This window comes from Crocodylus siamensis, chromosome 5, assembly GCF_052110815.1.
Source record: "Crocodylus siamensis isolate JL-2025a chromosome 5, ASM5211081v1, whole genome shotgun sequence".
In the NCBI taxonomy this organism is placed as follows: Eukaryota; Metazoa; Chordata; order Crocodylia; family Crocodylidae; genus Crocodylus; species Crocodylus siamensis.
The window spans coordinates 29577968-29602897 of NC_143399.1; the positions used below are offsets into that span (position 1 = coordinate 29577968).

Sequence of the window (24930 nt, forward strand, 5' to 3'; positions counted from 1 at the left end):
AATATACAGAAAATTCATATTCTTCCCAATTCAATATATGCTGTAGTCTGCACTTTGGGGTAAGGGATTATCCCCATTAATGAATTCTTCTGGATATTTCCCAAGAATGATAGCCCTGTTTTGTGTATAGTAAATATAGTTCTGGAAGAGAAAATCTTTTCTGCATCACGAAGTGACATTATGACTGGCTACATCAGTTTTGCTAATTACAGTTTGGCTGGATTGTCTACGTGAGATACTGACAGCACAGTAGCCAAAAAATACTGCACTGTGCAGTATTATTAAGCTACTGCACAGCAGCATCACCTAAAAGGTGTTTGCCAGCACTACTGCACAGTAACTTCAGTTACTGTGCATTTATTTAGTACTTGCTAATAAATGCATAGTACTTACTAAATAAATGTACTAACTAAATAAATGTGCAGTAACAACTGCACAATAGTGTCTTGTGTAGACATACCCAATATATGTGATTCTTGGCTGTGGCCAAGTGGTAGATTGTGCTTGTGTATACATGTGTTACAGACTCTGAGACACTTTTATGTTTAGCTGTCCAAGGGCCAGTCATCTCTTAGGCCAACTACCTGGTCTGTTAGCAGGCAATTACTCCAAGGGATCATGAAGTCTCAGGCTTCTCAGGCCATGACACTTATGCTGGCTGCATATGACCTTAAGTTAGTCTTATGACTATGGGGTCTACCAAAATCAAGATGGCTTTTGGCTGATTTTGCAGGCAGACCATGGGCTTGGCAGCCATTTTCATGGGCGGAGTGTGGTGGGCCCCCCATACTTCTGAATGACGAAGGAGCCTTGGTAACCCTGCCCCCCACTGCTGATTGCCTGCAACGGCCTTTATTTCTACAGTCTCACCCCTCACCACTGATTGGTGGTGAGGGGTGAGGCTGTATGACTGACAGTCCTTGCAGCCAATCACTGGTGAGGGGAGGCAGCCATTTTGCAGTTTCAGCAGCCCTCCCTTCCCTTTCCCTCTCCAGTGGGCTGTGGAGCTGGGCCACAGCAGCCACAAGGACAGCATTTTATTTTCAGTGAGGTTCTTTTTTGTTTTTGTTTTTTCAGGGAGACCAGCAAAAGTGTGGACTCTACACTTTTTTCCAGGGCCTACACTTTTTCATGGGGCCTAATCAAAATTGCAGTTTCTGCGAAAATCGCAAAATTGCAATTTCAGTAGGTCCCTACTTATGACACGACAAGATGCAGCATGGGGCCTCCTCGTTTCATGGGCTTCAGAGCTACTGTGAACAGTGGTGCACTAGGAGCCCTAACACAGAAGTATATGCCCCTATAGTACCTGGCTTTGCAAGCAGGCCTGTGAGGTAACAGAAGAGTAGAGAACAAATACCTTTCAGTCAGGTCTTCTGCTGGTATAATCCCTGCAGGATCACTGAATTCAATATACCCATCTGATTTATACCAGCCCACAGAAATATAACTGGCCTTAAATGAGCAAGCTACACTTGGCCTCTTCTCCTAGAGTGTAAGGGTTTCTTTTCCCCTGTGAATAGTGTTTCAGTGTATAATGTTAGATGTGACTGGGGTCAGCTCAAACATAATCACAGACCCGAGGTCTCCAATTTATGTGCCTTTGTGTCTTCACCTCATCTCACCAAGTGATAACATAAAAGGTTATGACGTGCAAAGCAAAAAGCCCGGGTTGTTAACTTCCTGAACTTGAAAAAATTACATTCCTAAAATTATTGTAAGTGCAACATACTTGACATCATATGCCACTGATATGAATGGAAGATGGCATTTAAACATTTAATAATATACTTGAGTGATTAGTAAAATGACCTTACACATGTATTTTGTCTAATAGTGTTGTAAATTTCCTTAATGATGGTTCATCTTAAAATTTTAAGCACATGACAGTAAAGCTGAAGAACAGCATTGTTTTTGAGTGATAATGAACCTTATCTTGTGATATCCCAATTCATCTGTTGTAATGCAGGAAAATGGGTTTCTTTATTGAAGCCACTGGGCACTGACAGAACCTCATGTTTTTTTCTGGTTCTTTAGCTTGTTAACTAATCAAACACTGACTTGTGCTTTCTCTGATCATCATATGGCTCTCCTTCATTCTGGCCTGGAGAATGTAGTCATGGAAGGCAAGACTACATATATTACATATTTTGCTGATTATTACACTGATGACAACAAGATGGTAGCAGGGTTTCTGGTGAGATGTTGCAAGAAATCTCATGAAGTAATAGAGGTAATAAGAATTGTTTGAAAAAAGGAACTCTCCAGTGGTCTCAACAATGATTGGGATCCCACTATGTTAAGTGTGCAAACACAAAAGAAGACACCATCCTGGAAGAGTTTATAATTTCAGAGAGCTCTTCAGAAATTATCTCCAGCCAGCACTGTGACAACGGACCATCTTTCATATTCCCCCTTAGGCTTAGAACCACATTTTTTCTGTGACTCTCTTTGGAAGGTGCCTCTCACTGCTGACTTTACATGGCTGAGCAACTGAGTAAAACAGGCACAGGGTCTGTGACCCAGGGAAGAAGAAAAGAAAACTCCTTTTTCGTTATTTGAATTTAATTGTAAAATGTGCAAGTCTCAGTCAGGTGAACCAGGCTGGTCACAGTAAGACCTTCAATAAGATCTGTTACAGAAGTAATGCAAGCCACTTGGACACTACTCTCACAATTTTTGCTGGCTCCTCCTGCATGCAGCTATCTCTCATTAATCTCCAGTAACTCTTAACTACTTACCACCATAACCCTTCAATGGAATCTGATTTGCTTTAAAGATGAGCCCAGACTAAACCCTGCTGCAGAATACCCTTGAAACAGGGGAGCTTGATTTTGGACCCAACTCCTATGACTTGGCCTGATTTAAATTTGCACTCCCACACATGACACCAGCTCCAATAAGCAAAGCTCATTTCTCTCCACTGTCTGACAGGACAATAATATTTCTGTGCTTATCAGGAAAGAAAAAGAACAACCTAAGGAAATTCATCTGTGTTTCAGGTAATTACCCCAAATCTTGCCTGCTTTGTCAAACAAGAGGTAGGCTCAAGCTATATTATTAAGGTGAAGACTTGAACTTCTAAGGGTGTTCAGTTACAAGGCCTGCATCAATCCTCCTTCCTCTTGTTTGAATCAGTTAAGATTTATTGGGACTATGGTGTTAGAGTATTATGTCTTGTGTTGTGTGAGGGTTGATGGTAGCTTTACTTAGAAGGTAGATTATGGGTTTGTATAGGATGGTTTGGATTGAGATGATTCTGCCTCAGGCAAGGGGTTGGACTAGATAACCTCTGGAGGTCCTTTCTAGCCCTACTTCTCTCTGATTCCATGATTTTATGACTACTACGAATAGTCCAGTATGCACGTAGCTAGAAGCTGAATTACAAATGCTTATTCTGAAAGCTGAAATGGTAATATGTGGTACACTTGGAACTTGAAATGGTAACACTTGGTCAGATGAAACACCTGAACAGAGTATAAAGTTCCTAGCAAGCTTGAATAATTTGAAGGATTGTAAGGAGCCAGGCGAGGAAAATCTTGGGCAATGTACTGGGTTCATTTGATGGCACCCACTTGCCTGACATGTTTTCTGAATCCGAAGGGAAAAGAACTAACAACAGAAAAGGGGCCTCAGGCTTCCAGACAAGTAAAGGCACCTTCTACAGAGCCATCATTTTTTTTTTTAAATTTTCAATTTTGATGACATTTAGCATTTAAACAGGTAGCATTTGAGTAGAATCAGTTTCTCCAAACTCCATACCTTTTACTTTGAGTATCAAAAAGTTATTTCAAGGGCTGTGTTCCTATGTGATTGCAAAAACAGTATTGCAGGAGAAATGTCACCAGTAAGAGCCTTTGGAAAATAAGGAACGTTTAGCTAGTGTGAGATTACTTTTCTATGTCATTGTTTAGAAGCACCCAAAATGAAGGTAGCTTATATCTGCACTTGTGACAGTCTCTGTGACTCACACTGTGATTACAGAAAAAATACCAAAGAGGGAGAATATACATAACCCATGGTTTGGATTAAACACGGGTCACAAATAATCAGTGGTTGCAACACATTTAACTCAGGTGCAGTACATTTTGTTCAGATTTGACTTAAGGGTAAATTTTCAGGGTGGTGTTTGGGGTAGTAAGCACACTGCTGGCATCAGCAAGGACAAAACTTGCATGCCGAACACCAGTTTTGCTGAGCCTAACAGTTTGGGAGTTCACAAAATAAGAAGCATTTCTTGCCATAATTAAACTGTTGAAGTGCATTTGCTTAAAAAAAAAAGTTTTAATTACAATTGGCGTTTCCGATCCCAGTGCTGGAGGTGGCTGTCTTACTGAAAATTGATGTCTTTCATGGCACTGGCAATAGACAAACCCAGTGGAAAAGCCTATAAACAAGTTTCTTGCTAGCTTTAATATTGGTTTAACCATTTGGGAAAGCACTCCAATTCTTACCCTATTATTAAAACAGGTTGGAAATAGATTCACGCACTTTGTTTCATTAGTTCCATTAATTGTCATGCTGCTGTCATTTTTTCCAGCAACATGGCCACCTTCAACGCTTTGTTCACAAATGGCAGCTGTAACTGAAAATTGGTTTTAAGCCTAACCCCGATGCCTACAAAAATCTTGAGAACAATAGGACCACAGGTTTGCTCAGGGCAAGTGAGGATGGTGGTTATCGCCTTCAAATAGAGCTGTGAGTTCCCTCCACCTTCCAGTGCTGATGACAACAGTAGTAGAGCATCACTCCATGCTACACATCAAAGGACCAGTGTCTGGGCTGGGCTGGCCAAAAAAAGAGACTTGCTTTTTTTCCCAAACCATATGACATTGTTCTGTGCATAATTTCAGCAATAAACAGACATCTCCCATAAGCCTGGAGAGAAGAGTAAGTAACTTATTTCATACAAAAAAAATGAAGAAAATGCTGCTTTATAGCTTGTTGCAGTTGACAAAATGTCTCTGCCTTCAACATGAATTCTTATGAGGTAAGTCAAGACCCATTTTGGATGCAAATATTAAGAAAAGTAGTTGCCAGGTACTGGAGTTTTGAAAAACGGATCTCTGAGTAGGACACTGAAAGGAAGATGGTGTATTTCAACATATATTAAGGTGGAATTTCTGTGCTTAGTCCATAACCTTACTTGAAGAGAAAAAAATGGTAATGAATGAATGTAGTATGTGCCCAGACTGAAGAGAAGCTTTATTATGCCTTTTGTAGTATCCAGATAAGTAGGTTAGGAAAAAAAGATGATTAATAATAGAATAATTAGAGTTTACAGTATCCATTGCAATAGACTCTTTCTCCATTTTTCCCCATTAGCTGGATATTCCCCAGTGCAATTACCCCTACAGCTCATGACTATGTGTTGTCAAGTGACCTAATCAGAACTTTATTGTATTGCCTCTTAAGAATGCCTAGGTAAGACACGCTAACATTGAATAAATTGTTCTACTACGTTTATTCTTAGGCAAATCAATAAGGATAGGCATGAAAAATGAAGTACCTATGTAATCATTATGGTTGAAGGGGGTGCCTACCCTGCAGTCACAGTATGGACATAGTCATGCTGCAAAACCCACTTGAGAATCATGGTAAATTAGCTCATACCAAGCTCTTTGCCTCCACTAGTTTAAAGCTCACTTGGGCATAGCTACTATTGGGCATGTCACAATAGTGATGCATATATACATATCCTGAGCCCTCCTAATAATAGGGTTTGGTGAAATGGTTTGGATGCAGTAATCCCAAGCTCAAACCTCAATTTGCGTCCACATCAGAATCTGACCTGAATCTCTTTGTCTTGAAAAACGACTCTAACTGGAAATACAGACTACATATGGTCTGACATTCTGGGTCATGAGTGAAGGGGCCTAAACACAGTGGCTGACAGAACTTGGTACCTCTTATGTAGCACTTACCCTGGGAGAGAAAACCAAAGGATCTGTGAGATCACTTGACTTCCATCTTCACCTGTTCTTATCCCAACTACATTCTACCTCCACCTGTTCCTTGATAGTACTTTGAATCTAGTGCTCCTATTCTGCAGCAGTGCAGCATCAGTTCTATTGCCAGGGGAACTTTTCCAGTTTGGAGCTGGGACCTGGTTTTTTTTTCATCTGTGAATCACAGTGCTTGTGCTCATGGAAATTATGGGTATCTGAACTTCTCATATAGTCCATAGAACAGGAATGTGGCAGAGGTTGGAACTGCAAGCTTATCCATCTGGCATCACAACCTTCAGTTTGTGGTAATACTTAGATGGGTAGCTAGTGAGTTAGTGCTTGGCCTCCTCAGTGCAACCTGTGATTAAGAAATGGCAATGTGAGCAACTGTTCATTAATGTAGGTCGTAGAGAATCGGAATAAAACTATCAACTGAGTTTACAATAGCCACTGAACAGACAGCAGACAACTGATTTTTGTTGCAATTAGAGTTGGGAAGATGGTACAAAATTTACTATAAATATTTGCCTGACCTTTTGAGTGAGCTCTCACCCTTTGGGCTCACTTTCCTCAAATATTGTAATGCTTGTACCTACAAAGAGCAAATTTTCAAACATCACGTACAAGTACTTGTAGAAAGCCAGATTTCTATCCACATACTCAAGCCTTAGTTCCAAATGCCCTGGTAAATTTATCCAGCCAGGGAAGAGAAACAAGGCCATGTGATTATTTTGACTAATAACACCTGAGAAATACAGTATGAATGTAAAATAAAACTTTAATGAATTAAAACTTCCTAGAAAATTATTTTGTTGAATAAATATGGATGGTGAAATATCCAAGACTATGTGGTCAACTTGTGGAAAGTTTGCGAGCAGAATAAATTCATTGCTGAGTTGCAATCTTAACACTGATCTTAGCTGGATGTGTACCAATAATATAATTCAAATCTAACCTACCTTAGGGGAAAATCATGAAGGTCAAAGGTTCTATATCCTCTTATCAATCCCTTGAGTCATTCAGTCTCTCTTAATCATTCTTTCTATGTATTTTTAAAGAAAAACAGTGCCTGAAGCCTAAAACACATGAGCAATCCTACAATAACATGCCAGTATGTGTGTATGTGATGGAGAAAAAACAAATTCTATAAGGAAACAGTTTTCACTTGCTAGTGTCCAAGGGTTTGTCATAAACAGTGGCAAGGAAAACACATTAAAGTATTAAAAATATCTTAGGCCAGATCCTGGGTGATGCAAATGAATGTTGCTTCATTATCACCTTGATTCACACCAGAAGAATCCTGTTCATATTTTATTGGTGTTCTTTTTAGCATTCATTTAGCTAATCTAATTTGTGGGGTTTCCTATCCTGTGTTTGGCTTTTGTCCCCAAGTCCACAATTTCTGGTCAGGAACTGCAGCTGAAATTCCCACAGTACTATAAATCTGGAAATGGGATGGCCCCTAGCTATGTATACTGGGGCTTTGTTGTTCAAATGAATTAGCTTGGATTAAACACAGCCAGCAATTCACTGTTTTTTTCCTGCTGCCCAGTGGACTGTTTTGCTGCATTGGAAGAGTCGTGACCCTCTCTCCCTTGACACTTGGACACAATTTATACTGTCTATTTTACCCTTGGAGAGACTCACAGCTGGTCTGCATGATACCCCATATCGTTTTTATGATAAATGAATGCCTTTCTTAAAGTATCTTGGTCTTGCTATGGTAAATGATATGCTGCCTCCGAGGACAGAACAGCTTCTATTAGATACAGCTATTAACCAGCCTCTTCTATTTTTTTCACTTCCTCCTTTGTTCTACTTTTGATTTTTTCTCTTTTTCTATCTTGGTTTATTTTGTGATCTTATCAATCGAGAGCTGTTTTGGGTCTCATATTTCTGGGGGTTTCGTTTCCCTTTTAGCTTGTTTTGCAGATAATTTGTTGTAATCTTTGTACTTGAAAATGTGCAAAGGCACCTCTTAGCCCGAAAAGTGGTTCTTCAGTGTGTCTTTGGGAAACCGTAAACAAGACCAAAGCCAACTCCAGTGATCATCTGAGTGAAACCCATCTCCCTCAGCATTAAAGGATAAAAGAAAGGGCCCCCTAGGAAGTGGTTTATAAGACCAGGAAAGCTTTTTAGTGGTGTTTTTAATACTTATTATAAGTCCCTGAAACCCAATAAGCAAACACTCTTTCCCTGTCTCTGTCTCTGTCTCTGTCTCTCTCTCTCTCTTTTCTCTCTATCCCAAGACAAATCAGTATATCCACTATATCTGCAGGTCGTATGGATTATGTACTAAAGTAGCTCTGAGTAGTATGTAGTAAAAAAGAAAGTTTCCGATCAAGCTGCTTATTTGTTTGTGATCATAGTTTTTTATTATTTTAAATTATTTTTGGGTGGGGGGCTGGTATTACAGAACAGTGGATCTGGGAGAACTAGTAATATACTTAGGCTCTCAGGAAACTGAAAAATGACAATGATGCCCCACAACAGTGTTTTCAGGCAGAGATACAAGGGTCAATAATTTTATAGTATGCTAAGATCCTCTTAGGCAGCAGATAAGCCTCTTGTGGCTAAATCCACTTGTTCTAAGTCACCTTGGTACTGGAAGGCCAGCAGATGACTGGATCTGGCCCACTATGAAGATTTTCTACAATTTCATAAGAACTGTAGAAACTTTACAAGTAAACAGACAGAGAGTTAGCTGCAGGGATAATGCTGCCTTCCTCATTCACTTAAGAGTAGCAGCATTCAGTGTTAAAAGAAATTCTGGGATTCAGAAGACCATTCATTTTGAAACAACATTACTAAAAAAAAGCCAGTGGTGACCAATCTTTCTGGGTTTCAGGTTGGATGGGTTGTGGGGGGTCAGTCCATAAGCCAGATGTGCTGTACAGGATCAATCCAGGGACCTGATCCAGCATGGGGTCAGCACACAGGTGCAATCCAATGTATGGCCCCAGAATCACATGCAAAATTTGGGGCCCTGGGCCTGGCCCTAGCTCTAGCCCTGTGATCCAAACATATATAATTACAACATGCCGCAGGCCTAGCCCTGCATATGCTAGATCAGCCCCAGGCCTCATCTCTGGACCCACTCCCAGACCCATGCATGCTGTATTAGGCTTACCACCCTGGCCCAGACTCCATGCATGCCAGATCATGGTCCCCATGTGTGTTGGACTAATTCAGCACAAGGGGCCATGTTATTTGGCTTCAGGGCTTGGAAATTTGGAAATAGAGGAGTTGCATTCATTACCACTGCAGCATTCATTACCACTGCTCCCCCACTGTCAAATTTCCAGACTTGTGGGGGGCTCTGCAGGCCAGATGACACAGCTCCGCAGGCCACATGTGGCCCATGGGCTGCAGGTTAAACACCACTGCTATAAACTAAGAGAAATTACTTTCAGGATCTTATTCTCCACTGGTTTGCATCTGCTGAATAGTATTTTATATTTTGGTAAGGAGGAAATAAATGCTCATGTTTTGAACAGGTGAACATGATTACACAAGGGGCCAGGTAGTGGAGAACCAGGCTTCTAGTTTGTTAAGTCCATGGAATGACCTAAGTGGAAGGAGTATTTAACCAGAGTATGGCATAGTCCAGCTCATTAATTTATGCAATGGGGAATGAAGCTTAAAATATGTTAAAACCCTTTGACTTTGCTGAGGGAAGAAGTAATAATGCCCATGGGACCGGTCTTTAAAATGTTACCTGGATTTAAATTGGAAAAAGAATATAATACATGTTATTCCAGAGGATGAAGAATCCCCTGCAAAAGAATGGGAAGGACAATTGTGAAGAAGCAGAGCCTTTTCAACAGGTCCTGCACTTGCTATCAAAGAATGTGGTGGTTCAGAATTAGAATCACAGAATCATAGAAAATTAGGGTTGGAAGAGACCTCAGGAGGTCATTTAGTCCAACTCCCTGATCAAAGCAGGACCATATATCATCCTAGCCCAGTCTTAAAACCCTCCAAAGATGGAGATTCCACAACCTCTCTGCATAGCCTGTTCCAGTGCTTCCTCATGAGGAAATTTTTCCTGATATTTAACCTAATCTTCCCTCACTGGAACTTGAGACCATTGCTCCTTGTTCTGTCATCTGCCACCACTGAGAACAATTGTTACACCGATTCTTCACTATGGCTAGCTATGCCAAAACTAGGGGTATATTGTACCACCCGTGTTTTGCAAAATGGTTCCACTGCTGGAGGACTGCAATCTCTGAGACACTTATATTCTCCCTATCAGTATATTTTGGCATGATGACAGTTTTATAATGGCATTTGGAAGATGTTAATATTTTCACCTCCTTTTTGACATCCAAAGTGCCCCAGAAACCTCAAATGAAATGAAGATGCTGAGAGGCCTTGGGAAACTGGAAATATATATGAATGACAAATCAGTTTGTGGGATGTCTGAGGAAAAACACAAGGTATGTTTAAAACATGTTTTGAAGGCAGCTTAGTTTGCACAAGTAAATTAAAACTAGCATATGAACGCTGATCAAGTTTTAATGCACATGACTGATAAAGGTGGCAAACAGGATGGAGCTAAAAAATCAAAGATAGATTTAGTTGAAATGTTGCCAACTAAAAATGTGAAGATCTGGGATAAATCAGAAGAGTGTGCTTTTGTGACTCTATTGACCACATCTTCAGTACTGTATTTTATGATGTTTTCAAGATTACAGCCATTTCCAGCAGCTACATTCTTGTCAGATGCTATTCTACTTGCACAGAGAGGATAGGAAGTCAGTAGCATACTGTTCCAGCCTGCTTTCAGATGTTGAGATGAGGCACATACACATAGAGAAAGAATGTCTGGCAAGATTAGGGGTGTATAGGGGTTCACAAGAAATCTGCAGGATCATGATGAGTTCAAGGTTGAATCAGACCACAAGCTCCTCATATCACACACAGTAAAGACCTCAACAAAGTTCATTCTAAGTGACAAAGCATTTCTTGTGTATTTAATAAGGTTAAGTCAGCTGCTGAATATGGACAGGGAATTCATAGTAGTTGCTGGCTGTGTATACTTGGAAAAATACGTGGGTGCCATTTTGAGTAGAGTTTCTTTAAAGCAGTAGCAGAAAGAAAGGCAGTGGGGTTTGTGGGAAGTCAATTCTACAGTGTATTTCTACAGCAAAAGAGAGAGAGAAGAGCAGACCTGGAGGGATGAGACTGTTTTCTTCAGTCTAATAAAGTTCTTTGTTTGGCATGAAATGAAAGTGACTTGTTCTGTGATTCTTTACCTTTGTCACATGGCATACATATAGTATATACTTAATGCATTAGAATGAAAAAGCACTTTCAAACAGAGGTGAGATGAATGAAAAATGCCCCTGGGAAGACAGCTTTTCATAGCTAGTTCTATCCACCGGTTACAAAGCAACATTCATGTAGCAAACCTGGAGGTCTCAGACTTTTCTGCACAAAACGGAGATTTTTAAATTTCTTTTTTTTTTTTAAATTCTGCAAACACTGCTGTTGGACTCATTCTATGAGGGAGTGCCCCTTTCCCAAACTTGTACTCAACCAAGTCAGAGAAGGCTGATGTGGGAACAATCCATAGAAAAAAAGAGAATGTCTCTCATTTTGACCATAAATGGAGCTGCATGCATGGCACTGTACTATGTGGAATGTGCATGGTTTCGTACTCACAGCAATATGCACAAACCCCTTATGTTTGTAGGCTCTGCTGAAAGTGAGCTCTGATCAGTGTGGATTTTCTCTTCTGTATGTAATGCTGCAGGAATGTCTGATCACTTCAGTAATTTTCATCGTAGCAGATTGATATTATGGTATAACTTTTCTGATATAGAGAATGTTCCTGAGAAGAGTTGATGCATAGGATGTCTCCTAGAAAAGCATTACTTATTTTCTGGCCCTTTTTTCCCCCAGAAGTTCTCTGTGAACTTATCATGTGGCAAAAAGCTGGATGGCACATAAAAGGGAATTTTCATAACTGAAAAAGCCTTGCTTTATTGAATGCTGATGTTAATAATGACAGGATCCATTTGCAGAAAATCATCATTATCTTCTCATTCACTCAGAAACTGCTTCCTAATTTCTTGGAGACCTTGGACTTGATTCTGACTTTGCTCATGTCAGTGCCAACCACAGTGACCCCTCTGGAGTTACTCCCGATTTACACCAAGTCACTAAAAGCTTCATTCCGCCTTGTCGATAGTGTATGCCAGAAGTTAATATGGTTTAATCTACTCTTGATATAATATAGATGGCTTGAAATAGATGTTGCAACATCTCTGAAAATTCCACTTTTGTTTCCTCTAAAATGTAAGAAAATGTCACAGGGCAAACTAAATAGGTAGTACTGCTGCTGTCTTAAAATACCTTTATGATTGGCTGGCATGACAGCATCCCAGCACAACTTTTATCCTGAGATCCTTATCATGTCTGTACCTTTCCCCATGGAGATAGGGTGTGGGGTGCAGTCTGCTTCCCTCACAACACTTTCTCCTTTGCAATAGGACTTCACCTGCTTATGAATTAGCTTTTTACTGAACCCATCTATGTATCACCTAAAGCACCAAGCATATACTCCAGGGTGCCCTTGAATATGATCGTGTGGCTGTTGTGAGAAAGGTTCATGTAAAATGGAGGCTTTAGAGAAGCTTCAGGGATCAAGATTTTTCATTTCTAGTTAACATTGTATAAAGGATCATTCCAATCCTCCTTACATGGGTGCACAGGTGTTACAGTGCATGGTTTACAGCCATGCTGTCTTGCCCTACTCTCGTGAACTATACCCTTTCCTGCATTGCACCTGGACTTGCAGCAGCAGTCGAACACACAAAATCTCCTGTGGAAACTCCCAGCAAACAAACATTGTATATGGTAATCCAGAAGGAATAAATGTAACAGTTGCTGCTTGATATTTGAACATCCTTTAATGAGTGCCCAGAATTCATCTGTAAATGCACATTGTTAATTTAGGTCCTGCTATTCATTAATTAGAGGCTTAGTGGCAAGTGCCATTGAGCTATCTGCAATGTTTAAGGTTACATCAAGCCCTAGTAAATGGCTTGCTGATAACAAGATGCATCCATCTTCATTACTTGGCCACTCCTGTCTGAGTTTGCTCTGCTTCCTGTAAGGGCTATGTCACTTGGAACTGAAGAATTAAACTTTTATCCAAACCAGATTCTGCACTTTCACCTCTTTTTATTCCTTGAGTAGTTCCAATTTATTTTGCTTAAATGACATTGGATTACCTAACATGGAGAGGAGCAGTAACTTAACCTAAAACAGTCTGAAAATCTTTAGTTCTGGGACTGAGTGTTGCAGTGGGTTAACATTTATAGAAACCATTACATTTATATTTCATCTGATACTGGTCTCAGTGTAAAGAAATAGTTTCTCATTTTTCTTCTCATAAGGTTACAGCTTAGATAGGATAAAAAAATGAGGAATACAGGAAATTAATTTTAAATCTGAAGAATAAATATCTCTTTTTGTTTGAGTTTACTTCTGCAGTGTTACACTCTGAAAATATATATCATTCAAGACAATTGTATTTCAAGTGAAATGATTCATAAACAGCAGCAAGAAACTTCCATGTAAATCCTCAGCTATACATGTGTGACTGCATGTGTTCAGCCAGAACAGGATCAGTGAAGCTTGCTCTCTTTTCCCCAGTTTCAGATTAAACATGCTCTGTTACGAGCTATATAGCTACTTCTAGGTCTGAGGAGATGTAGCTTCACTTTAATCACTGACTTCATAAATACATTGTTTTCTCTTAAAACTACAGGTATGAGAACGTAAAATAAAAAACTAACCTCTATTGGCAGATGGTCTCTTTAAGTAGTTGCTGCTAGACGCGCACAATGCTACCTGGCATGGCTGTTTAACACAATAGGGTGCTCACAGGTATAGCCTACTGCTCTCATGAACCATAGTTCAATTTTAAGCATCACTGGCTGGGAGAGGTAATTGTAATCATAGTGAGAAGCAACTCTGGAGTTTGATGCTCAGACTGTATGTGTATGCAGGAGAGAAGAAGCTGCTTATTGGAATGACAGCTCAAGGGAGGGTATCTGAAAACTTTGCACCATTGAGTTGGTACACTTATCACAGGATGACAGTCTATACTGCAGGCCTTCACTGGCGGAAAACCTTCCAGGGTGTTACTGCATGTTGTGCACGCTGCCAACTGGGTTAAAAAAATGTAAATTCCCTTCTTGGATGCAAGCTAGTAGAAGGAATGTCAGCTGACTGACATTCCAACCAACAGGTCAGCTGAGAACGGAAAGGCAGATGTATAGATCGTGGCGTTGTGCCCAGTGTTAGTGCAGCACTTGCTAGGCAAGCTTTGCTATGGCAGAAGCACACCCGTAACCCAATAGGTGTTATACTATGCTGGAGACTCCTTTTCAGTGCAATCTGAGAAATGTGCAAACTACAAAGTTTGACTGAATTGCAACTTTTAAATTTATAATCAAATTCCGGTACCGAAAGTTTGTCAGGAGGGCTGGTGGTGCTCATGTATCATTCTTCCATTAGCTTGCATCTTTGTTATGTTTAAATGAGAAAATAGAAGTCAGAGGATGGTGAGAAAAGACAAAGCAGACATAAAGCTGGCTTGCAACATTTAGACATGAAGTTATCTACATTATATGTGATTGAAACAGACAATCTTAAGCTGAGTATTTCTTAAATTTACCAGAAGGATGAGCTGGACTCTTGAGGTAAGTGCTCTTTGAAGCTAATGTGCTACTGTACAAAGAAAGCTCTTTCCTTTGAAAAGATAATGCTAATATTGTGGTAGCACAGGCTACAATGCTGCTACTGAAACGGAGGTCAAATCTGAAGGTTCTTTGCTAGCAGAAAGCAATATTGAAGTATTTTAATTTTTGTTATTATTCAAACAAATATTCTGTTCTGGTATCAGAAGCTTTCTATGCAGGCCTCTGGTTACAAAAGCACTCAACTGCCCAATTTCTATTATTAAATATTACATTTAAGAAGAAAAAAAAAACTTTGGGCCTCATCAGGTCAAGGCGATTTTTAAAAAGGTTAAAAGCTGCTCAGGAGGGTTACAGTATCCATAAAGGCAAATGAAATTATACTTAAAGACTGATGGAGAAAAAGCAATAATTGAGATAAACCACTACTGTCTAAAAAAGGTTTAGACTAAGGAAATGCTGCTGATTTAAAGCCCAGAAATTGAAAGACTTACAGATCAGCTGTCACATCAAAAATAGCAGAATATTTCATTAAATTTGCAACAATTATGTTTACTTTCAATGTTTACTAGTTTTTGTTTTATTTCATTCTATCATTGTTCAGCTAAGTAGCTTTGTAATAACCAAGGGAACATTGTGATTGTATGTCTCTAACTTGCAGCTGTCAACTATTGACCTCACTCTTCGCTGCATCTGTAACATTATGAGCCTCAGTCACCCAGAGTTATGATGTCTAGGTTGAATACAATGTGAAGTTAAAACCCATAACCTGATCTTAATAATGACTGCACAGTACACTTATAAAATATATTTTAGAAACCCCAGAGCCTAAGAGATTGCAAAAATAACCATCAGATCCATTATTCTCTGCTGTGTCACTAATTGAATGAATGATCATTGCATGAGACAAGTGTTGAATGTGAAGCTTGTTGTTCAGGTGTATGGTAAATAAAGCTATATAGAAGACTGAGGACACAAGATAACTGCATCAAAATGTTGTTATGCTCCTAAAATCCAAGACACAAAACTGGTAGAAGTGCTAAGCTGAGTGCAGGATCTCCGATTAGTCCATGTCATTTTTGTGTTGTGGCACCTAGCAAAACTTCTAATTAGATTTCAAGGTCTCCTTCTTTGCCACAGAAATGGAATTACCATATATAGATAAATCCAAGATGAGATTTTTCCTCCCCATTTGACATGGGGTAAAAGTGCTTTGTTTTGAGTTCAAATACAAGTCATTGGGAGGTGAGTGGTGTGGGGGGGGACAGGGCAGGTCGAGGCCAGTCAGAGATGCAGCAGCTGCCTACCTCCACCTCTGCCTGTCACCCCACAGCCTATGCCTCTTTCCCCACCAACCACTGCTTACTATCAGGAGCAGCTCTGGTGCCAGCTCCATTCCCTCCTGGGAGCCCATGCCAGCTCTGGCCTCTAACCAGCCACGCAGCAGTGGTCACAGCAGTGCCAGTGGCAGTTCCAGCCCCAAGCTGCTGCTGCACGGCCAGGCAGGGGTTGGAGCTTGCACGTGCTCCATGCCCAGGAGGGAATGGAGCTGCACCTGAGCTGTGGGGGGCAGGCAGAGGGAAGAGGCTGCAGGGGAGCAGAAGCTGCAAGGGGGGAAGGGAGAGAGGCTGTGGGGAGCAGGTGGGAGGGCAGAGGCTACAGGAAGGTAGAGAAGCACAGGCTGCAAGGAAGCAGGTGGGGGGACAGAGGCTACAGAGGGCAGGTGGCAGTGATGCAGGCATTATGGGGGGAAGGACTGGCTGCAGGGGGGGACAAGTGGTGGAGGTCATCTTCCCCTTTGCTGATGCTTTCCCTGATGCAGCAGTGGGAGAGGGACAGGGCGGGGGGAGGGAGGGGTATGAATTTAAGACAACCCTCAAATAATTAGATTCTATATATGGAAAATTATATAGAAAATTATATATAGAATCTAATTACTGGGGGGGGGGCATCTTAAATTCAAAGTTGTCTTGGATTTGGGTAAATAAGGTACTACCTGTCAAAGATTGTAGTGATTACTGCCAGTCTGAATACTATGTGGTGGTAGATTGGAGGGAAGAGTAGGATAGACAACACTGGGAGATGTGTGTCACAGGAAATGGCAAGCTAACACCAATCACCTCCTCTTGCATTCAAACCAGGTTCACTGCAATATCAAGTGGAGCGAGGTTTCAGTTTTCAGGGTTGGTAGCTTGGCCCAGTTTATAATTGCCAGAGTTGCTATCTGAAACCTATCTCAGTATTTCTATTACCGATTTTTGTTAATATATTTTTGATTTGCAAATAGTAGCCGAAGTTTGAAGACCCATTTTCACTGTTCACAGCATGTGATTGGTCTCTACAGCCACACCATTTGAGCATTTTCTGCTTCTTGAGTGGAAAATTGAAACTTTTTGAAACAGGAGGATGATCAATAACAAATAATAAACAAAGCTCCTCCTGACCTGAGTTTCAAGTGCTAAAATTCATGCTAAAATTTCCAGTGCTTCACAAAGGTGGCTCTCCATATAACATGAGTGAATAACAACAGAGAGACTACAACAGTGGTTGACAACCTTTTTGTGGTGGGAGGCTGGATCTGAGGTAGGCTGCCTCTAGGACCTCACCACTGCCACTTCTGCTTCTCCTTGTCATCCATCTATGGCATGGGAGAAGTTTCCCATTGCCCAGCTGTGGCACAGAGTGGGAATAGCCACCCCACTCTCCTGGCAAATCACCCTGACCCTGAATACCATCAAAGCCCCTGGCTCTGTGGATTTGATCCAATGTGTCTGCAGGCTGGATCTGGCCTGCAGGCCACAGCTTGCTGATCTCTGAACTAAAACATTTGCAAATCATTTTTTGTATTGTTTAATTATTATTTTCTAAAGGAAAACAAAAACTTTCCATCTATGCAAGGGTTTCTATTTCACCCATCCCCAGGTGGCCAAGTGCTAAACTGAGTGAAATTTCCCTTTATATTAAAAATATGGTTAGAATGACCTCCCAGACGAGTTGGTATAATATTATTTCAGCCTCCTGTACCTTAGAATGATTGGGATGTGGCCTCCTGAAATTAGCAAGAAAGGAAAATTATACAGAAAAAACAAGAAAATATCAAGTAAAGAATTACAGAAGTTGGGTAAATGTTCCAGTTTGGGGCCTATCACCTACCCTGACAACAATTTTAAGTCGTTCTCTGTTGTCTCAATTTATGACATGCCACCTTCATATTGCTCATGTATTTCATACAGTATGTCTCCTTCTCTGAGAGTACCAAGCTACACAACTGCTACAAGTCTCCTTGGAGCAGCATTCAGCCATGGAGAAACTAGTTGTGCAGTGAGATGCTCCCTATCCTCACTCAGAGATCCAGAAAGAAGAAACTCATTGCTTATTTTGCAATTTTGATAACCTAACTGGCAGAACAGTGATTCAAATTTTAAGCTTCTAAATGCAGCGAGATCAACCTGGCTATCCACATAAATAATTTTGACATGATAAGTATGTGAGAGTGATGATAACTGATAAGTGAAGCAATTACCTTGCTTTTTTGGATTATATTAAATGAAGATTCTGATAGAGTAATGCAAAGAGACAAAGCAGACAAAAAGGCGGCTGTAGAGCTTTTGGGCACTGTGTTATCTCTATTATACCATATTGAAATAGAGAAGCTATCACCAATCATGCTTCCTATGCAACTTCTAGCTTCTAACAGTGAACAATGAATAAATTGTCACAAGACAGTAACTGATAAATTGGGATTGGCCGTGCTTTTTAAACGTGTAAATAAACTTACCAGACACCTTTTCCTCCCCCAAAGGCAGTACAGTTTGCATAGAATGTGTGTGTGCATGTGTGTGTATATGCGCGTGTGGCGGGGGTGTAACTGAACTTGTAAGGTCCCCTTTCATTTACCCACCTTAAGTGTTCTTTGTTTGGTCATCAATTTTAAGTAGCCACTTCACTGTAAGAGTTTATTCTGGCACTATTGTCACTTTTATTGGTTTGTTGCACAGCTGTTTTTGCTCTTTTTGTTTTAATCTCATCTTCTGGTTCCTCCTAGCTGTATTTCAAGATACTCAAACTGTGTATTTTAACATTAATTTACATCTGGCAGCACACAAAAATATAAATAGCATCTTCATGATAAGGTGGCCACTCCTGAGCTTCCGCCTGGTTGTGCAGATCAGGAGTATGTTATAGATTAATTATAATGACTTAATACTTAGTTGAAGTATTGTTGAAGAGCAACTAAGTATTGCAATTTATAGGCCAAACCCTGCCCTTACTGAAGCCAGTGGTACTTTTAGGTGATTATAAGTGACAGCAGGATCTGGTCCAGGTTTCCTTTTTGAGGGGGTCATGTACTGAAACTGATATTTGTACACAGCCTCCTTTCAAGACAAAGTGCAAATGAAGAGGGAATGTCATTCCCCTTGCTAAAGTTAATTAAGTAATCTAACACCATGCATCTGGGGAGAGGACAGTAAGGAAAAGGAAGTTCTCCTTGTTCTTTGTTTACCATTTGAGCCCTGTTTAATGCTGTAATAGCATCACAATGCTGTTACTGAGGCTTTACATACTCTGTAGCCAGCTGTCCATAAATTCTGTGGCAAGGCTCCTGGTTTCTGTGTTTAATTGTTTTACGATGGCCCCATATTCCAATCTGTATTCTGCCATAAATTCCCACCTCTGCCCCATACCGACACTGTAGATGCTTTGTAGTTGAACTGCCTGATAGGCCTGACAGCTGAGTAAGAATGTGTGGGGGTAGATTTGAGTCTATTACTTAGAAGGTAAATGAGACTTTTGGCATTCGGAAGTAGATACAATCCTAATTCCTCTTCCCACTATGAGTAAAAGCAAGGATGACTTGAACTTTGTGGGAAGCCCTGAACTCCTGACTCAACAAAATCAGCTCCAGTATCTGAAACTGCAAATCTCCAACAATAATTAATAAGTACGGTTGCAAACTATGGGTGACTATACACAAGCCCTGAGGCTGCTCTTGTGTGCTGGAATTTCACTGTGTTGGAGCAGACTCGATTCATCAAGTCTGCTGGAGAGTGGCAATTACTGCACTCCAGCAGCCTCCTGCATGTTGTTGAACAAAATTTAGTTCAAGCGCCCCCACCACCATTTTTAAGCATGGGGACGCTGATACACATGACATGGCAGGGCTTTAATTAGAGTGGCTCTAATTAAACAGCCACTCCCCCCAGTTCCCCCACCCGAAGCATGTGTAAAAGTGCCTGTACAATTCCAAGTGAAATTGTTTCAAGTTGCAACTACTGAACATCAGGGTTAGGCGTGGATCCAGAGTGGGTGTAGTGGTGTGGACGCACCCCCTTTCAGTCAATGATGCCATGGAAACAGCAGCCAGGGATTTAAGTCCTTGAATTGGGTAAGAATTCCCACCTTCCTTCTCATCTATGCTAAGTGGCCCCTTCTCTTCCCTCCCTACCCTCAGCTGCTGCTGTCCCCAACTGTGTTGCAAACAGGGATCGGGAGAGACTCCAGAGCCACCCTGCCTGCTCCACAAGGAACTGGGGACAGTGGCACTAGCAGATGGGGTCCTCCTTCCTGCCTGTTCCCCCCAGGATGATCCTTGCCAGCCTGAGAGCAGGCACAGAGGAAAGGAACTCACCCACTTCTGTTGCTGTCTCAGGCCAAGCTTGCACATGCAACCACATGCAGCCCAACTGACGAGGGTCTTGTGCGGCTCTGTAGCCTCCACCCCAGCTCAAGTCAAACAGGGAAAGCAGCAGTGGTGGGCAGGGATGGGGAATGGGAGGGGTGGGAGAAGAAGGAACAGTGCTGCTGAGCATGAAGGGGAAAGGAGGGGGAGGAAAGACTCTTACCTGATTGAGCGACTTAATTTTAAGACCTCAGCTCCTGCTCCTGCAGGGCAGCGTACTCAGCCCAGAGTGGAGGGGGCTGGGACTAGCGGGTGCAGCCATTCTTGGAGCACCAATCACTGATCCCTCCCCCCACTTCACAAAATCCTGGTTCTGCCCATGTTCAGGGCTAATACCCCGCTATGACGGGGAACTGTTTCAGGCTGCTTAGAGACTCAGAAAGAGGTTTGTTTTCAGAGGTTTATTTTTGCAATTGTACTGGCTTAATAAAAAATGAAAACCAGATTTTGCTGCAAATTCCATGGGAAAGAGTTGATTCTATAAAACATCACTTGCCTAGATCCTAGAATGGTGGCTTCCAGGATACCACAGGCATTTAAGCGAGGGAACCCCAGGCTTCCAACCTAGCTTTAATGAAGACCTTTTACTAAGCAAACAAAAATTGTATGTCACTCAGGGCCAACTCACACTGCAGTTATTGCTGTGACAGTGTTAAATTAGCTGACTTAGGTACTAGGAGCAGCCCAGTGGCACAGCATGGAGCTCCGAACTGACTATGGGCTAAGTGCCTATACTTAACTTGCTTCTCAGCTGCGTTTCACAGATCACAAGGTGCTTTTGAAAACCTGCATTTTTTTTTGGAAGTCATTTTTTCTCATCTTGTTTTCTAAATGAAACATGGAACAGACAACATGTGGGCCTATGGGAGTTGACTCTGACAAGACTACTTGCACACTTAAAATTATGCATGAGCTTAAACGCATTGCTGGATTAGGATCTCACAAGGCCATATATTTTATCAGTGTTCATTATGTAAGACAGATTTTTTATCCCCTCCACTTAGGAACTAAGAGATACAGAAGAAGAAAATTGGCAGCTGAGATTGTGGGAGGTGATCCTGGAAATTCTAGCATAGACCAGGACTTTATAACAAACAGGACTTTGCTTCAAAATGAAAACACAGAGTTTTCTGTCATCTGTATATTTTTCTTTTTGAGCCTGCATGTGACGGAGATTTAGAATAACTGATTGGATTTAAAGCTGCAACTATCCCTGAGAGGTGACATAGCTGCATCCATCTGTAAAGAAATATAAATCCATATAGAGATGGATTTTTCTGGGATATTTCAATGTGTTTGGCCCTTCATTTCAGATTAAACATATGCCACAAATGTCACTACAGACAAACACATATGCACATTCCTTTGAGTTAATTATCCCCAAGGAACACCATTCCCTTTATGATCCTACAAATTTATAATATAATTTATTTCTATACAAGAAATAATTATCCCACAGTCATGTGAACATAGCTTTTCTTCATCCAGTCCAACCAGGATTTTTTTCTGTATCACAGAGGCCCGAATCACACCAAATTGGCTACATTTTACAATACCACCTGGTCAAGGTTAATATTTTCCAGTGAGAAAGTTTATGTTTTTATTCAGATGCATGACAATGTCAAGTGCCATGCAGCAAAATAAGATTTCGTTGTTAAGAAGCTGAAGAGAGATTTTCAAGGATTAGTACTGCAAAGCAAGTGGCTGATGAAGTAATACTTTCCTGTTGATCTGCACTGTTTGGAAAAGTGATACTTGTCTTCTGGTCTAGCCATGCAATAATCCTCAGATCTGTATAGTGAGACATTTGGTATTGATCTATTCCTAATCAGAAATCAAACTGAACCTTATCTCATAACAAAGTGTAATTAACTATTTTGTTAATTACTATAATTAACTTCCCCACATTTATTTTGACAGCAGTGTCAGTAACAGAAAACTATCTACTTAAATTGCCTGTTGCCTATTATGAATTACATATTCATATAATTTTGACAAATGATTTTATTTTCTCTTTTACAACATGCTTTTCAACATTTTTTTCAGGAAAACACCCCTCTGCCTGAAAAACAAACTAGAAAGGTCCTCTCAAGGAAATTAAATATAATATAAACTAGCAGGCCTTCACTTTGATCAGCACTGTAGAATGCTCTCTCTCGTCTCGGCATACAGCTTATTGGGCACCAGGACTCTAATGAGATGTAAACAAAGAAGGGTTTCTAGTAGTCACCAATTCAGAAGTGGCCAACATTTGCCACACCAACTAAATTTAATCCATTACACTCTGTAATGGACCTTCCTTTGCCTCTACAGCTAAATTATTAATTTTTACTGCACTTACGAGCTAAAGGTGTAAGGGGCCCACCAACAAATCATGCATGGAGACAAGCATGCTGTGTCTATCAGTGTCTCCACACTCAAGGAATGGACTAGGTGATGCTGCCTATAGCTTTGATGGACCATAGAGAGCTGACTTTTGTGAGGAGTGAGGTGGAGCTGAGTGCTGAAATCCCCTGGGAATACTAGGATTCCAGTACCCCAAGGGAGCTGTTATTACAGCTTTTCACAAAAGAACCAGACCCATCTTGTCCATGATCTCTCCAGCAATTTAAGAGGCATTTATTCTTAACAAAATATTGACTCCTGCAGCTGCCACTCCAGCAGTGCACATACTCACTTCTCCTCAGCACAGCACAGCCCTTGGAAAGGAACAATGGACCCTTTTGTATAGTCAACAGTACACAGCAAAGCCAGGTTCCAGTATTCTTTCCTCCATCTCATTTCAGCATTTAATCTCCAGTATCAAGATAGAGTACTATATGTTAGGCTCTGTATTCTCCCGGGGCTGTCTTTCTCTTGATAATGAGAAGGGTTGCTCAGTTCTACACTGGTCAAGTATGGCTTGTTATATGCTTGACAAGAGGACTATGTGATCTGCAACTGTATGAGGTTTTGGTGCTCATGCATCAATTCCTTTGTCTCTAGCTTCCAATCAAAATTGTGTGCTGTTACAGAGCTTTCCTCTGAAGTGCCACCATTCTATTTCAAAATGATACAATAGGTAAGGAGGCTAGTCATGGAGAAGTTTTTTGCATGGTATACTAATAGTGTGCAGCTACCTGAGCAGGTATCTGGATTGCCATGGTGTAATATACGGTATATTTCCTAAATGGTAATGACTAACATGGTCAGTACCTGGTGCTAGAACTGAGCATTTGGTTCATCTCCAACTTTGCTTGTAGGGAAACTAATTTACTCAGTGTACAAAAAGTGCACTGACATTAACCCCAGAGTCATTTCCTTGGAGAGATTATACCAGGATGATAAACAGGAGAGGTGACAATATCTGTTCAAATTCGCAGATGACACTAATATGTGGGGGGATGTGGGCACACTAGAAGGGAGGAATAGGCTGCAATCAGACCTAGACAGGTTGCAGGGGTGGGTGGGTGAGGACAGGATGAGTTTCAACACTGACAAGCGCAAGGTGATGCACCTGGGGAGGAAGAACCAGCACCATACCTACAGGCTGGGGAACTCCCTTCTCGTCAGTGCAGAGGCAGAAAAGGATCTTGGAGTCATCATTGATGCCAAGATGAACATGGGCCGGCAGTGTGGGGATGCAGTCAGGAAGGCCAACCGTACCTTGTCATGCATCCACAGATGCATCTCAAGCAGGTCCTAGGAGGTGATCCTCTCCCTCTATGCAGCACTGGTCAGGCCCCAGCTGGAGTACTGAGTCCAGTTCTGGGCACTGCACTTCAGGAGGGATGTGGACAACATGGAGAGGGGTCCAGAGGAGGCCACTTGCATGATCAGGGGGAGCAGGACAGGCCCTACGAGGAAATCTACAGGACCTGAACCTGTTCAGCCTCCACAAGAGAAGGCTGAGGGGTATCTAGTTGCCTGTTACAAACTAGTCAGAGGGGACCAGCAGGCACTGGGGGAGTCCCTGTTCCCCCGTACACTCCCAGGAGTGACTAAAATAACCGTCACAAGCTGGCAGAGGGTAGATTCAAACTAGACATCAGGAGGCGCTACTTCACTGTCAGGGCGGCTAGGATCTCGAACCAACTTCCAAGAGAAGCGGTGCTGGCTCCTACCCTGGGGGTCTTTAAGAGGAGGCTAGACAAACACCTTGCTGGGGTCATTTGACCCCAGTACTTTTTCCTGCCATGGCAGGGGGTCAGACTTGATGATCTGTTCAGGTCCCTTCTGACCCTACTAACTATGAAACTATGAATAAGGACTATTAAATAGCTAGCTGTAATATTTCCTTAAAGCTGATTTTCATTTTTTGGTTAAATTAGAGCTCAGAAAATAATATTCCAAACTACCAGAGTGCAAGCAACAAAGTTTTATGGACTACTCTGTCCATGGGAGTGAATGTCAGTCAGGCAAGGATTCATTTAAACCAAACTTCAATATGCACACATGGATCCTTGTCCCAGAAGCACCTGCATGCTTGGAGAATGAGGAAACAGAAATTGTGCTATGTGACTTATTCAACCAATCAGTGTCTAGATCTTATTGCAATATTGATGTGTTGATGTGTTTCATGGTACTCCCATTTACATTTTGTAAA

At 41.3% G+C, this 24930-nt stretch overlaps 1 protein-coding gene across 3 annotated transcripts in view; it reads right to left on the reverse strand.

The window, feature by feature from the left end:
* Positions 1-24930, reverse strand: part of LOC149863662 (uncharacterized) — a 232499-nt gene that overhangs the window by 36274 nt on the left and 171295 nt on the right. The window lies entirely within an intron of this gene.